We start from the raw sequence: 17,804 nt of genomic DNA, 5'->3' as shown, positions 1-17,804 counted from the left end.
AGAGCGTCACACAGCGGGGGAATTCAATTTCAATCGCGCCGCCCGGAGAAGAAGTTCCCGCCGTGTCACACTCATGTGACCCCGCCCCCCTCTGACGCACATGACCTTCTAAGGAGTTTACTTGTGGCGTCAGAGGGGGGCGGGTCCCAGGAGCGGGAAAACGGCGGCCAAATCAAATTCAAACGCTGGGTCCGGGGACGAGAAGGCTGGCGGACCGAGAAGAAGACCGGAGAAGACCCAAGATGCGGACGAGGAGGCGGACGCACGGAGAAGAAGACAGGACAAGACAACGGGCAAGATGCGTGACCAGAAGGCTGAAGGACGGACGGAGAAGATAGAAGAACACGTCGGGCAAGATGTGGACGAGAAGAAAGAAGCAGCGGAAGAAACCCGAAGGAAAGAAGAAAAGAAGATTTTATTAAAAGATTTGTCAAAAACCGGCTACTGTCATTTTTAACACTTTGACATTTTTTTTGGGGTGAAATGGTAGAGGTACAATGTACCCCATTACCATTTCACACAGGGGGGGGGTCAGGATCTGGGGGTCCCCTTTGTTAAAGGGGTCTTCCAGATTCTGATAAACCTCCCGCCCGCATACCCCCACAACCACCGGGCAAGGGTTGTGGGGATGAGACCCTTGTCCCCATCAACATGGGGACATCCTCCCCATGTTGAGGGCATGTGGCCTGGTGCGGTTCAGGAGAGGGGGAGGGCCGCACTCTGTCCCCCCCTCTTTTCTGCGGCCGGCCAGGTCAACGTGCTCGGATAAGGGTCTGGTGTGGATTTTTAGGGGGACTCCACGCCATTTTTTTTTCAATTTGGGGTGGAGTTCCCCTTAAAATCCACACCAGACCTGAAGGGTCTGGTATGGATATTTGGGGGGACCCCACGCCATTTTTTGGGGTTTTTTTTACGGCGGGGTTCCCCTTAATATCCATTCCAGACCTGAAGGGCCTGGTAATTTAATTTGGAGGGACCCCCTTTTTTTTTTTTTTTTTTTTTTTAATGAGCAATGACTCTATTCTTTATAGCCATGAGTACTTTAACCACTTGCCCACCGGGTTAATTCTGGCACTTCTCTCCTTCATGTGAAAATCACAATTTTTTTGCTAGAAAATTAATCAGAACCCCCAAACATTATATATTTTTTTTAGCAGACATCCTAGGGAATAAAATGGCAGTCATTGCAATACTTTTTGTCACACCTTATTTGCGCAGCGGTCTTACAAGCGCACTTTTTTTGGATAAAAATCACTTTTTTGAATAAAAAAATAAGACAAAAATACATTTTGCCTAATTTTTTTATATATTGTGAAAGATAATGTTATGCCAAGTAAAATGATACCCAACATGTCACGCTTAAAAATTGCGCCCGCTCGTGGCATGGCGTCAAACTTTTACCCTTTAAAAATCTCGATAGGCGACGTTTAAAAAATTCTAAAGGTTGCATTTTTTGAGTTGCAGAGTAGGTCTAGGGCTAGAATTATTGCTCTCACTCTAATGATCGCGGCGATACCTCACTTGTGTGGTTTGAATACCGTTTTCATATGCGGGCGCTACTCGCGTATGCGTTTGCTTCTGTGCGCGAGCTCGTCGGGACGGGGCGCTTTAAAAATTTTTTTTTGGGTTTTCTTATTTATTTTTATTTAGTGTTATAATTTTTTACACTGAAATTAAAAAAAAAAAAAATGATCAGTTTTCTTCCTATTACAAGGAATGTAAACATCCCTTGTAATAGGACTAGTGTGTGACAGGTCCTCTTTATGGAGAGAGGCGGGGTCAATAAGGCTGGAAAGCATGGTATTGAAAAAAAAAATAAAAGATCTCATGCTTTCAGCTGCAATCATGTTCGTTCACCACAGTGGTGTAGTGTATAGCACTTTGACCTAGCAGCAAAAGAGTCGTTGGTTCGAATCCCGCCCGTGACAGCATCTGCATGGAGTTTGCATGTTCTCCCTGTGCCTGCGTGGGTTTCCTCCCACAATATAAAAACACGCTGTAAATCGGTTCCGGTCTAAATAAGCCCTAATATGCAGTAGTATATTTAGGTTTGGTTCTGCCCTAGGCCTGACTACATATCTGCACCTCCTAATAGAAAAATGACCCACCCCTTCCTGTCAAGGTCACACCCTGTTTTTGTATAACCCCGCCCAGTAATTTTCAGGGGACCCACACACTAGTTCTGGGGGGGCACCGGATTCCCTTAACCACTTCCATACCAGGCACTTACGCACCTTCCCGCCCAAGCCAATTTTCAGCTTTCAACACTGTCGCACTTTGAATGGCAATTGCGCGGTCATACAACACTGTACCCAAACAAAATTGGCGTCCTTTTTTCCCCACAAATAGAGCTTTCTTTTGTTGTTATTTGATCACCTCTGCGGTTTTTTTTTTTTGCGCAACAACTAAAAAAAGACTGCAAATTTTGAAACAAAAAAACTTTTTTATTTTTTTGTGGTTAATTTTTTTGTAAATAAGTTTTTCTCTTTCAATTACGGGCACTGATATGGCGGCACTGATGGGCACCGATGAGATGGCACTGATGGACATCGATGAGGTAGTACTGACGGGCACAGATGAGGTGGCATTGATTGGCGGCGCTGCTATGCGGCACTGATGGGCACTCATAGGCGGCACTGATGGGCACTCATGGGTGGCACAGATGGGCGGCACTTATGGGTGGCACTGATGGATACTTATGGGTGGCACAGGTGGGCACTGATAGGTGGGCACTGTGCATGGATGGGCACTGTGGGGTGGCACTGATTTTCCCAGTCAGTGCCCATTTGTGGGCACTGATTGGCATCTTTTTTCTTATTTTTTATTGCTTTTTGTTTTTTTGTTCTATATTTTTTTTGTTTTTGCACACCCTGGTGGTCCAGGGTGGGCATCCCTGGTGGTCCAGTGTGGTGATCCGAGGGGGGGCTGCGCTGATAAACAATCAGCGCGAACGCCCCCTGTCAGGAGAGCCGCCGATCGGCTCTCCTATACTCGCGTCTGTCAGACGCGAGTGAGGAAGAGCCATCGATGGCTCTTCCTGTTTACATCGTGATCAGCCGTGATTGGACACGGCTGATCACGTGGTAAAGAGTCTCCGTGAGAGACTCTTTACCGAGATCGGAGATGCAGGGTGTCAGACTGACACCCCGCATCACCGATCGCCGCGCTGCGTGCCCCCACAGGCGCGTGCGGCATGAAATCCTGCAGGACGTCCTGTCAGGATTGTGTAACCACTTCCCGGACGTAAATCGGCCATAGGCTGGGCGGGAAGTGGTTAATTTGCATAGTTTTTCTCTCACTTCCTGTTTGGCTATGGGGCAGGAAGTGAAGGCAAATCTCCCCAATTGGACACAGATAATACAAAATAAACTGACAGGGCCTATAACCCTCCCTCACTCTATCCAAAATTAAAGAAAATAAAACTTGTTGATTATAGTTCTTGTCAGGGGCGGACTGACCATTGAGTCACTCGGGCACTGCCCGAGGGCCCCATGCCACTAGGGGGCCCCATCCGGGTTGCCAGGCTCAGTAAAACCAGGGACAGTATGTAAAAATCTGTGTTTTTTTTAGATCTGTCCCTGATATGTCCGAAAATGACATGCTTTTAATGTGAATATCCCAAGATTTTAGCTGCCCGCCTCTGCACTACCTCCTGGCGTGGTGGTCATCTGTAAGCCAGAGGGGCCCCATAATCTTCTATTGCCCAGGGGCCCCATGAGTTGTCAGTCCGCCCCTGGTTCTAGTTTAAGCACAAATTTCATAGAGTTTTATTGAGAGCCCTAAGAAAATATAACCACGCCAATAGGCCAGGATAGAGCGTTGCTAATATGTAGGAATGTGTGCGTTAGAGCACCCCACCCAATGTTAACTAAAAAATTATTAATTTGCAAATAAGTATTATCTGCTCATTTTTTGGGGATGTCTGCACCCCTGATAGTGACAACATTTGTGAGGTGTCTTCACCCTTTCTAATTCATTCACTTCCTGTCACATAGCCAAACAGGAAGTGAGGGTAAAACCTTACTAATATCTTTTCTTGGGGACACAGAGATCAATCTAAATAGTTTCCCATTATGTAAATTGCACTCTAGCATTTTGCTGTGTACACCCCAAATTATTAGGGATCTTGGACTTTGGGGTCCATTGACTAAAGGCAAATCCACTTTGCACTACAAGTGCAAAGCAAGGAAGAAAGAAAACAAAACAACTTTGCTTCTACAGGATTGGATGTTAAAACCATCAGTGCTTCCTCTCTGATTTTCAGCAACTATGCTTGTACTGCAGAGTGGCTTTGCCTTTACTAAACCCCAAACTAAATAATCATTTGGGTTTGGGGTGTACACAGCAGTGCTGGAGTGCAATTTGCTTAATGGGGACACAAAGATTGACCTGTGTCCCCAAGAAATGACACTGGTAGGGTTTTAACCTCACTTCCTGTTCAGCTGTGTGACAGGAAGTGAAGCCAATTTTAAGAAAAGGGACACAAAGCTCAACACAAAAATAAAAAAACACAAAGCAGGGGTTCTAACACTCACTTGGCTTCCCTCAAACACCCACAATTTGAATAGGATTGCCTTGCGCTAGATTTAAGCACAGTGCTGTAAATCAGCACGTCAAGCCTGTCCACAAATAGCAAACCCCCCCCACAGGCCATGTTTGCAGGTTTTCCTTCATCTTGCACATGTGCTTTAAAATACAGTCTGGACAGCAATTCTTGATAAGAGAAATCCCCAAAACATGTCCTGTCGGGGGTACTTGAGGGCTGAGGACCACTGCAGAATAAATAAAATACTTACCAGTTTTTGTCTTTAAAGTCATGGAGAATAAACATGGCAAACATTTCATGATTACACACCAGGAAAGAAGCTTAGACAAAAATCACACATAATTTGTTAGGCCCAAACCTAGTTCAGCTGCAGCTGTCAACATATGTAGCATGAAAAAGTAACAAAAGACAAACTTAACAATTTTAAAGTAATTTTTATTGGTCAACAAAACAAGGAAAGCAAAAAAAGACAAACAAACAAAAATACATTTCAAAATTCTAAATAACCATAGCTTTACACATTTTTCATAAAATAAGGCCACATAGACAAATACATCAAAGTGAACATCATTTAAAAATAAACCAAAACCATTGGCAAAATAAAACAAAACCCATGCAACAAACCACATTTGTGTTTAGCAACAGCATTTCTGCCAGCCTGCCCCTTCTGAGGGCAGCTGAGGACTGATCGATCCAAGCTTTTTATAACAGTGCTAGTAATGAAGCAATTGAAATCACATGAACAAATTGCAGTCTCTAGTTTGGGTGAGCTTGTAATTGGGCACACCTGCAATTAATCCAAACCACGCTCTATGAGCATCCAATGAGTGTTTTTCACCTTTTAAAAAGAAAGGATATTTTTTTTCTAAGTGTTTGAGCATGCTCAGTTCATCACACATGTAGGAACCAAGCTGCAATGGAATGAGAGCTTTTTTTTTTTTTGTTTCCCCTGATCTGATGCTTTCCAGCCTGAAGGGGAGGTGTTAAAGACAGAAGTAAACACGCACATTTAATAATCTATTTGTGTGAAAAAAAAGGTTGCCAATTTTGTTTGGGAGCCACGTCGCACGACTGCGCAATTGTCAGTTAAAGCGACGCCGTGCCGAATCACAAAAACTTGCCCGGTCATTGACCAGAAATATGGTCCGGGCTCAAGTGGTTAAAAATTAACAAAACACAAAAGTGAGCCCAATTTTTGGGGATAATGTGAAAGATGATGTTACACTGAGTAAATAGATACCTTACATGTCACGCTTTACTATCGGAAACACTCCTGCAATGGGGCCAAAATGAATTCCGTGAATATCCCCATAGGCGACCTTTTTCTTTTTTTTCCAGGTTACCAGTTTATAGTTACAAAGAAGGTCTAGTGGTAAAAGTATTGCTCTCGCTCTAACGCACGCGTCAATACCTCACATGTGTGGTTTGAACGATGTTTATATATGTGGGCGGGACTTGCGTAAGTCCCGCCCACATATGTAAAAATTATTTTTACTTTTTGCTATAATAAATATCCCCAAAAATATATATTCAAAAAACTAAAAAACCCCTCAGTTTAGGCCGATACGTATTCTACATCTTTTTGGTTCCAAAAAATCGCAAATAGCGTTTAGTGTTTGGTTTTTGCAAAAGTTATAGCGTCTACAAATTTTTTTTTTTTGTTGTTTTAACTAGTTATTGGGGCGATCAGCGATTTTTATCGGTACTGCGACATTATGGCGGACACATCGAACACTTTTTTGGAACCATTGGCATTTTTCTAGCGATCAGTGCTGTAAAAAATGCATTGCTTACTCAAAAAATGCCACTGGCAGGGAAGGGGTTAACACTAGGTGCGAGGGAGGGGTTAAATATGTTCCCTGGGTGTGTTCTAACTGTAGGGGGGGGGGACTGACATGTGTAAATGACAGATCGCTGTTCATGAAGGGGAACTCCAGACCCCCCCAAAAAAAAATAAGGTGGGTTCCCTCCAGGTGCATACCAGGCTCTTAGGCTTGGTCTGGAACATAAGGGGTTAAACCCGCACAAAAAAAATAGCGTGGGGTCCCCCCCAAGATCCAAACCAAGCCCTTATCCCAGGCACGCAGTCTGGTCAGACAGGAATGGGGGTGGGGACGAGCGAGCGCCCCCCTCCCTCCTGAGCCATACCAGACCACATGCCCTCAACATGGGGGAGTGTGTGCTGTGGGGGAGGGGGGCACTGCCCCCCCACCCCAAAGCACTCTTGCCCCCATGTCGATAGGGACAAGAGCCTCTTCCCGACAACCCTGGCCGTTGGTTGTCGGGGTATGCGGGCGGAGAGCTTATCAGAATCTGAGAGACCCCTTTAATAAAGGGGTCCCCAGATTCCGGCCCCCCACCCTATGTGAATGAGTATGGGGTACATCGTACCTCTACCCATTCACATGGGGAAATGTAAAGTAAGAAAAACACACCACACAGAATAAAATATTTTATTAATCTGCTCCGGAGCCCCCCCTTTCTTCTTTAGCTCTCTTAGAAGGGGGGGTTTCTTCTCTCCCGATCTTCCGCCGGGACCCTGGGCTTCTGTGATTTCTGCCGGGGGAGGGCGCCATCCCTCGGTCCTCTCCGGAGCCTTCCGCCGGATGCCCCCACCCCATTTAAGCTCTTTTTCATTAGGGAGGGGCATCCGGACTTCGGGGTCTTCTGCCGGAGGATGGCGCCTATCCCCCGGTCTTTCCGGTGCCTTCCGCCAGGGTTCCGGTCTTCCTGGTCTTCTGCCGGGGGTGCGCCAACTCCCCGGTCTTTTCTCTTCTGTCTTCTCTGCTCCCTCTTCTGCCTGGCTCCCCCGCGGAGCCAGGGCTTTCTTCCGTCTTCTTTCTTCTCTCTTCCTTCTTCTGCCTGTCTCCTCCGCGGAGCACAGGGCTTGTCTCCGCTGTCTTCTCCCTTCTCTTCCATTCGATGTTGACACGACGAGGTTCCGCGCTGACATGCCGTGTCAGCGGCGGGCATGGACTTATATAGGGTAATGCCACCATGTGACCTCAACCCATGTGACATCACATTCCCTGGGCATGATGGGAATGTGATGTCACATGGGTTGAGGTCACATGGTGGCATTGCCCTATATAAGTCCATGCCCACTGCTCAGACGGCATTCCAGCGCCGGACCTCGTCGTGTCAACATCCTATGGAAGAGAAGGGAGAGGACAGCGCAGACAAGCCCTGTGCTCCCGGAGGAGACAGGCAGAAGAAGGAAGAGAGAAGAAAGAAGACGGAAGAAAGCCCTGGCTCCGCGGGGGAGCCAGGCAGAAGAGGGAGCAGAGAAGACAGAAGAGAAAAGACCTGGGAGTTGGCGCACCCCCGGCAGAAGACCAGGAAGACCGGAACCCTGGCGGAAGGCACCGGAAAGACCGGGGGATAGGCGCCATCCCCCGGCAGAAGACCCCGAAGTCCGGATGCCCCTCCCTAATGAAAAAGAGCTTAAATGGGGTGGGGGCATCCGGCGGAAGGCTCCGGAGAGGACCGAGGGATGGCGCCCTCCCCCGGCAGAAATCACCGAAGCCCAGGGTCCCGGCGGAAGATCGGGAGAGAAGAAACCCCCCCTTCTAAGAGAGCTAAAGAAGAAAGGGGGGGCTCCGGAGCAGATTAATAAAATATTTTATTCTGTGTGGTGTGTTTTTTTTACTTTACATTTCCCCCATGTGAATGGGTAGAGGTACGATGTACCCCATACTCATTCACATAGGGTGGGGGGCCGGCATCTGGGGGCCCCCTTATTAAAACACATGTCACTTCACTTCCCCTGCATCCCCCCACCTCCCCCCCTAATAAACTCCCGCCCAAACCCCGCAATTTACAGTTTAATGTGCCGTGCGCCAGGTCTGTACTGGTGCACAATGCACCCTCTCCTGGGCGCACGGAGCACATTAGTAACTAGGGAAATACACTGCACTAGCAGCGTATTTCTTTAGTAAATGGCCAAACGGCTGCTACTCCTGCTTTTACTCCATGAGTCATGGAGTAAAGGCTTGGTAAATCAGGCCCATAATCTTAAACCTTCTCCATACAAATAGCCATGGCAACACAACAACACAGCATTTATTGATAGTTTTTAATTATATGGGTTCAATGACACTTTAAGGATTCCTGCCTTTTTTCTGCTCTGAAGGAATAGCTGTTTTTTTATCATGAATGTAAGGATCTGAATAGTTATTATTACATGGTACACTTTCAGTGTTCCAATGAGTTAAGGTGCAGTGTCTGCATGCCTTTAGAAGTATTTACCCTTGGGGAGTATCTTATCAAAACTGAAATTCCAGGGGGTGCTTAAAAATGTACTAGCGTCTTTGTGCAGATTTATGATAAAAATCAGTGAGCCAATCACACAAGCAGGAAATGGCATTTCTGGGGAAGTTCTGTACACCAACTGTGTACGGAAGGCCTTCAGGTTGCTATATTGCATTGAATTTTATGGACAGATTACAGTGCCCGACGATTGAAAAAAAAGGTAATTTTTGATAATATTAAATAACAATATAGCTTGGGTAGCAATTGTCTATGCTATGTTTTTTTTTATTATTTGCTATATATTTTTTCAAAGAAAAGTGGACTTATCTTTTAAGTTCAAATGTAATGGGTGGCTATGGGTTTGGTTCTTTTAGTGTTTATTGGAAAAGGCAGGGCTCAAATGTGTAGCAGAAATTCAACTTAAGCAAATTAACTGAGTGGATATAATAAAAGCCTGATAAAGCAACATAAGCATGAACAGTAATCAAAACATAATGAAGAAATATTAAGTTAATTTAGGTAAATATAATCCTGCAAATAAAATCAATATGCTGTAATGAAATAAATCAACACTAATAAGCTTTAGTAAGGCTTGCAATCCAAATCCATCATCTTTATGTACCCAGGTAGTGTACTGAACTATACATTATTAAAACTTGGCAAAGCTGGCTATGAAAAAGGTTATTAAATGCACATATTAAAGAAGAGAAAAAGAAAAAGAAAAAAAAGAAAAAAAAAGAACACATCTACAGACATACACACACATCTAACCAGACCTACATATTCCTCTGGGACGCCCTCTCCCCCCTCACACCGTGTCATACCCATCAAGCCCACTCAATTCCATCTCACGCTTCCCGCTATTTTCACAAGTGGCATCTCAAGATGTCTGCGTTCAAAAACTTGATCCAGGGTAGCCACACTTCCATAAACTTATGATAGTATCCTTGATCATTTGCTGTTATTTCCTCCATTCTTTTTATTCATGTAGCACTACCCCCGAAGGAGCTGCTGGTTTAGATTTGGGCCTGCCATTACCTTACTGTTAACCATGCTTTTCCTAGGGGTCCTTCTTGGAGAGTTATAAATGTCCACACCAACACTTGGTTTCTTTTTCTTCAAGCTTTTTATTAAACAAGTTCCGTTAGAGGGATAGAGGGTTAGGGAAGATTCAGGTACCTTGCTTTGCGGATTGCGGGTATGATCTTGGATCCAGAGGACAACTGTTCCCACACTGGATCCAGCGACCAGTGGCTAGGCCTCTCTCACTGACCTAGAAGCCGGTGCGAAGCTCTTTCAAAAGTCTCTGCCACAGACTTGATGAATGCCATTGAGTCGTTACACGGTCCTCTGCCACAGGGCCATGCAACCACACATGCACTTTGCAAAGTTCAAAGAAATTACACAGTTCACAGTGCCAGGATATTTCAGTCGCACTGTGAGGTAAATTGGCCATGATGCGTCCTCTAATTGAATCTTCAATTGTTCAGCTTCTTCCTGCAGAGAAGACAGCACAGGACCATCCCTGGACCAGTAGGTCCCAAAACTTCTGGGCCTACTCGCAGTAACAAAGCCTCAAGCCAGCAGGCCCCAAGACCAAAAGGCTGCTAACACATCCCAGAGGCAAGGAGGGCCCTCAGGTCAGGATCGGAAGACCCTTTTAGAATGATGTCTGTCCTTAAGTACCCCTCCACAGAATGCACAGTGGCGGAGACCACGCCACTGAGCTGCTTCTGGGCAAGAGGCACCCAATACACCCAGCCCACTGCAGTTCCAACCTTGACCCCCTGGTTACAGCGACACCCACAGTCAGGTGGATGATGCGCAACGCAGCCGAGCTGGAACAGAGACCAGTCCTTTTGTGACCTCTCGCAGTGACCCTGGATACATGGGTAATAAAGCAATTACTGGAGATTTATAATAGAATACACCAGTAACGCAGAAACAAATTTGGAAAACAGAATCTCAAAATTCTTTAATTTTTGCGATTCTGTATTGCGTCGCTTTAGCTGACACTTGCGCGGTCATGACCCAAACAAAATTGACGTCCTTTTTTCCCCACAAAAAGAGCTTTCTTTTGGTGGTAGTTGATCACCTCATGCGGCAAATTTAAAGGAACGTACAGGTACGCCCATTTGCCTACCCCTGCCATTCTCCCAACGTAAATCGGGCTGCGGCGGTCGGCAAGTGGTTAAAGCAGCTATTCAAACGATTCAGCCTAACCTTTCCGATGACTTCCCCATGGATATCAAAGAAACAATTTAAATTTGGTCACCTAATAGATATCAGAACTCAGAATTATTAAAGTGTCACTAAACCCACATCATAAAAAACTATAATAAATGCTGTATTACATGCTGTTCATACTCGTTCAGTCACTATGAGATTTGTTTTCTGTATTCTGCAAAAAGCCTGGTTGATCCTGCTGCTCTCTATTTCCACCTTCTGTTTATGTCCCCAATTTATGTAGGGATTTTGCAGCTGTGGTGGCAACTCTGCACAAGCTCAGTTTTCAGTGAGTTTCTCTCTTGCATTAAGTTATTTTAGATTTTTGTATCACATGTGGACAGTTTGTTCTCGCTAATCTTGTTAGGCCTCATACACACGATAGGTTAACCAGATGACAACGGTCTGATGGACCGTTTTCATCGGTCAAAACCGATCGTGTTTTGGCCCCATAGGTTATTTAACCATCGGTTAAAAAAAAGCCAACTTGCTTTAAATTTAACCAATGGATTCCTAACCGATAGGTCAAAACCGATCGTTAGTAGGCACGACCATCGGGTAAAAATCCATGCATGCTCAGAATCAAGTCGACGCATGCTTTGAAGCATTGAACTTCATTTTTTTTCAGCACGTCGTTGTGTTTTACGTCACCGCGTTTTGACACGATCGGTTATTTAACCGATGGTGTGTGGGCGCGACGGACCATCAGTCAGCTTCATCGGTTAACCGATGACAACGGTCCTTCAAGCCGTTCTCATCAGATGGACTGATCGTGTGTACGAGGCTTTAGAGTGTTTAACTTTTACAGAATGGAAAACTGTTCAAATATGATGTAAAATCTAAAATAGCTTATAACAACAGAGTGCATAGTATGCTGCTCCAGGTGGACTTATGAATTCACCACCAGCTGCCAGTGATCTGATCAGAAGAGGGCCCATCTTAGCCCCGAAAATGCAGATCCTCAGCAAGAAAGCCATATTACTGTCAAATCCTTCTTTTTCTTCTTGAATTAACTTCATTGCAGAATGCACATTAGGTTATAACAAACGTTGTTTGCATAAGTCAGATCCTCTTCAGCGATTGAGGGGCTTAATCATGAATAGTAAAAAGTTAGCATAGGGTGGACATATTTATACATTGATAATATCCATGATTCTTAGAAATGAAGAAACAATGACTAATCTGTTACCCACAATCAGGGCCGCCATCAGGAATTATGGGGCCCCTTACACAGCTTCAGTCATGGGCCCCCTGGAGCAGAGAACCGGGGGGGGGGGGGGGTGCTGCTGCCGTCTGAAATTGAGAAGCGGGAGGGGGGGGGCTGCCGCGAATTGAGAAGCGGAGGGGGGCCCATTTACAAATTATACTTTTTTTTTTTATAAAAATAAATTACAAAAAAGGGGGGTTGCCATCCGGGACCTCTGGGCCCTTTAATAAAAAATTAATAAAAAAAATATATAATATAAATAAATAAACATTTATAAAAAAAGGGGGGGTTGCCATCCAGGGCCCTGGGGACCTCTGGGCCCTTTAATAAAAAAAAAAAAACATTTATAAAAAGATAAAAAAAGGGGGTTTGCCACATGGGGCCCTGGAGACCTTATGAGCCCTTTAACCACTTAAGCCCCGGACCAATACGCTGTCTAAAGACCCAAGGTGTTTTTACAATTTGTCACTGCGCTGCTTTAACTGGTAATTGCGCGGTCATGCAATGTTGTACCGAAACGAAATTTGCGTCCTTTTCTTCCCACAAATAGAGCTTTCTTTTGATGGTATTTGATTGCCTATGCGATTTTTATTTTTTGCAATATAAACGGAAAAAGACCAAAAATTTTGAAAAAAAAATATTTTTCTTATAACAAAAAGTAAAAAATATCGAATAAACTAAATTTTAGTCAAACATTTAGGCCAAAATGTATTCAGCCACATGTCTTTTGTTAAAAAAAATCGCAATAAGCGTATATTTATTGGTTTTCGCAAAAATTATAGCGTCTACAAACTAGGGTACATTTTCTGGAATTTACACAACTTTTATTTTATGACTGCCTATCTAATTTCTTGAGGTGCTAAAATGGCAAGGCAGTACAAAACCCCCCCAAATGACCCCATTTTGGAAAGTAGACACCCCAGGGAAACTGCTGAGAGGCATGTTGAGTCTGATTGAATAATGACAAAAAAAAAAAAGTTGTCAGTAAATGATATATTGCTCACACATGCCATGGTTATATGTGGAATTGCACCCCAAAATACATTCTGCTGCTTCTTCTGAGTACGGGGATACCACATGTGTGGGACTTTTTGGGAGCCTAGCCACGTACGGGACCCCGAAAACCAAGCACCGCCTTCAGCATTTCTAAGGGCGCAAATTTTTGATTTCACTCCTCACTACCTATCACAGTTTCGAAGGCCATAAAATGCCAAAATAGCACAAAACCCCCCCCAAATGACCCCATTTTGGAAAGTAGACACCCCAAGCTATTTTCTGAGAGGCATGTCGAGTCCATGGAATATTTTATATTTTGACACAAGTTGCGGGAATATGACAAACTGATTTTTTTTTGCACAAAGTTGTCACTAAATGATATATTTCTCACACATGCCATGGTTATATGTAGAATTGCACCCCAAAATCCATTCTGCTGCTTCTCCTGAGTACAGGGATACCACATGTGTGGGACTTATTGGGAGCCTAGCCGCGTACGGGACCCCGAAAACCAATCACCACCTTCAAGATTTCTAAGGGCATAAATTTTTGATTTCACTCCTCACTACCTATCATAGTTTTGAAGGCCATACAATGCCAAGATGGCACACAACCCCCCCAAATGGCCCCATTTTGGAAAGAAGACAACCCAAGCTATTTGCTGAGAGGCATGTTGAGTCCATGGAATATTTAATTTTGTTGCCCCAAGTGATTGAATATTGACCAAAAAAATAAATAAAAAATATGATATATTTCTCACACATGCCATGGTTATATGTGGTATTGCACCCCAAAATACATTCTGCTGCTTCTCCTGAGTACGGGGATACCACATGTGTGGGACTTTTTGAGAGCTTAGCCGCGTACGGGACCCCGAAAACCAATCACCACCTTCAAGATTTCTAAGGACATAAATTTTTGATTTCACTCACACAAATCTTGAAGGCGGTGATTGGTTTTTGTGGTCCCGTACGCGGCTAGGCTCCCAAAAAGTCCCACACATGTGGTATCTCCGTACTCAGAAGAAGCAGCAGAATGTATTTTGGGGTGCAATTCCACATATAACCATGGCATGTGTGAGAAATGTATCATTTAGTGACAACGTTTTGTAATTTTTTTTTGGTCAATATTCAATCACTTGGGGCAAAAAAATTAAATATTCCATGGACTTAACATGCCTCTCAGCAAATAGCTTGGGTGTCTTCTTTCTAAAATGGGGTCATTTGGGGGGGTTGTGTGCCATCTTGACATTTTATGGCCTTCAAAACTATGATAGGTAGTGAGGAGTGAAATCAAAAATGTATGCCCTTAGAAATCTTGAAGGTGGTGATTGGTTTTCGGGGCCCCGTACGCGGCTAGGCTCCCAAAAAGTCCCACACATGTGGTATCCCCGTACTCAGGAGAAGCAGCAGAATGTATTTTGGGGTGCAATTCCACATATAACCATGGCATGTGTGAGCAATATATCATTTAGTGACAACTTTGTGCAAAAATAAATCAGTTTATCATATTCCCGCAACTTGTGTCAAAATATAAAATATTCCATGGACTCGACATCCCTCTTAGAAAATAGCTTGGGGTGTCTACTTTCCAAAATGGGGTCATTTGGGGGGTTTTTGTGCTATTTTGGCATTTTATGGCCTTCGAAACTGTGATAGGTAGTGAGGAGTGAAATCAAAAATTTACACCCTTAGAAAGCCTGAAGGCGGTGATTGGTTTTTGGGGTCCCGTACGCGGCTAGGCTCCCAAAAAGTCTCACACATGAGGTAGCCTCGTACTCAGGAGAAGCAGCAGAATGTATTTTGGGGTGTAATTCCACATATGGGGGGAGTATGCTTTGCGCGTGGGTGTAAGCGTTACTGGCACTAACTAGCTACCTAGCGGCACTAATACAGTGATCAGAAAAACGATCGCTTAGTGACGCTGGTAATAGGGGGTAATAGGGTTAACTCTAGGGGCAATCAGGGGTTAAAACCTTTATTAGAAAATGTATGGGGGTACCTAACGCTATAAAAACCTGGCGGGCGAACCTCAAAAAATAACTAGCTACCTAGCGGCACCAGCGACACTAATACAGCGATCAGAAAAACGATCGCTTAGTGACGCTGGCAATAGGGGGTGAAAGGGTTAACTCTAGGGGCAATCAGGGGTTAAAACCTTTATTAGAAAATGTATGGGGGTACCTAACGCTATAAAAACCTGGCGGGCGAACCTCAAAAAATAACTAGCTACCTAGCGGCACGAGCGACACTAATACAGCGATCAGAAAAACGATCGCTTAGTGACGCTGGCAATAGGGGGGTGAAAGGGTTAACTCTAGGGGCAATCAGGGGTTAAAACCTTTTTTAGAAAATGTATGGGGGTACCTAACGCTATAAAAACCTGGCGGGCGAACCTCAAAAAATAACTAGCTACCTAGCGGCACGAGCGACACTAATACAGTGATCAGAAAAACGATCGCTTAGTGACGCTGGCAATAGGGGGTGAAAGGGTTAACTCTAGGGGCAATCAGGGGTTAAAACCTTTATTAGAAAATGTATGGGGGTACCTAACGCTATAAAAACCTGGCGGGCGAACCTCAAAAAATAACTAGCTACCTAGCGGCACCAGCGACACTAATACAGCGATCAGAAAAACGATCGCTTAGTGACGCTGGCAATAGGGGGGTGAAAGGGTTAATTCTAGGGGCAATCAGGGGTTAAAACCTTTATTATAAAATGTATGGGGGTACCTAACGCTATAAAAACCTGGCGGGCGAACCTCAAAAAATAACTAGCTACCTAGCGGCACCAGCGACACTAATACAGCGATCAAAAAAAGGATCGCTTAGTGACGCTGGCAATAGGGGGGTGAAAGGGTTAACTCTAGGGGCAATCAGGGGTTAAAACCTTTTTTAGAAAATGTATGGGGGTACCTAACGCTATAAAAACCTGGCGGGCGAACCTCAAAAAATAACTAGCTACCTAGCGGCACGAGCGACACTAATACAGTGATCAGAAAAACGATCGCTTAGTGACGCTGGCAAAAGGGGGGTGAAAGGGTTAACTAGGGGGTGATCAAGGGGTTAAAAGTGTTAGGTCCAGTGTAGCCCCCTACCCCCCCCCAATAAAGGTTTTAACCCCTTGATCACTCCCTAGTTAACCCTTTCACCCCCCTTTTGCCAGCGTCACTAAGCGATCGTTTTTCTGATCGCTGTATTAGTGTCGCTCGTGCCACTAGGTAGCTAGTTTTTTTTTTAGGTTCGCCGCCATGTTTTTATAGCGTTAGGTACCCCCATAAATTTTCTAACGCTATAAAAACATGGCGGTGAACCTCAAAAAAAAACTAGCTACCTAGTGGCACGAGCGACACTAATACAGCGATCAGAAAAACGATCGCTTAGTGACGCTGGCAAAAGGGGGGTGAAAGGGTTAACTAGGGGGTGATCAAGGGGTTAAAAGTGTTAGGTCCAGGGTAGCCCCCTACCCCCCCCCCCCCAATAAAGGTTTAACCCCTTGATCACCCCCTAGTTAACCCTTTCACCCCCTTTTGCCAGCGTCACTAAGCGATCGTTTTTCTGATCGCTGTATTAGTGTCGCTCGTGCCGCTAGGTAGCTAGTTTTTTTTTAGGTTCGCCGCCTTGTTTTTATAGCGTTAGGTACCCCCATAAATTTTCTAACGCTATAAAAACATGGCGACGAACCTCAAAAAAAAATAGCTACCTAGTGGCACGAGCGACACTAGTACAGCGATCAGAAAAACGATCGCTTAGTGACGCTGGCAAAAGGGGGGTGAAAGGGTTAACTAGGGGGTGATCAAGGGGTTAAAACCTTTATTGGGGGGGGTAGGGGGCTATCCTGGACCTAACACTAACTGCCTAAATGATCACTGCTATTTAGTGACAGTGTGACAGGGGGGGCTGGGGGGGGGTGATCGGGGGGTGACCGGGGGGGGATTGTATGCCTATGTGTCTGTGTGTCAGTGTAGTGCTTGTGTACTCACTGTGTGATGTCTCCGCTCCTACGCCGGACGAATATACCGGCGGGAGGAGCGGTGACATCACTTCCTCCTCTGCCTGTGTTTACAATACAGGCAGAGGAGGGCGGGGGAGGAAGCGCATTGGCTGGGGAGCGATCCGGAGGGGGCGGACAAAAACGAACCGCCGCCCCCTCATCCCGGATCGCTCCTGAAGATTACCGACCCGCGGCATGTACCGGGGGGGGTCCCGATCGGACCCCCGACCCCCGTCAAGCAGGGCACGTACAGGTACGTTTATGTGCCTGTCCGTGCCATTCTGCTGACGTATATGTACATGAGCGGGTCGGGAACTGGTTAATAAATATATATATAAAAAAGAAATAAAATAATAAAAAAAAAAAAAAAACATTATAAGAAAAGGGTGGTTGCCATTCGGGGCCCTGGGGACTTTTGGGCCCTTTAATAATAATAATAATAATAATAATAATAAATATATATATATATATGTATATATATATATATATATATATATATATATATATATATATATATATATATATATATATATATATATATATATATATATATATATATATAAGAAATAAAAAATATATAAAAATG

This window comes from Rana temporaria, chromosome 1, assembly GCF_905171775.1.
Source record: "Rana temporaria chromosome 1, aRanTem1.1, whole genome shotgun sequence".
Lineage (NCBI taxonomy): Eukaryota > Metazoa > Chordata > Amphibia > Anura > Ranidae > Rana > Rana temporaria.
Note: the sequence above shows the minus strand (reverse complement) of the source record.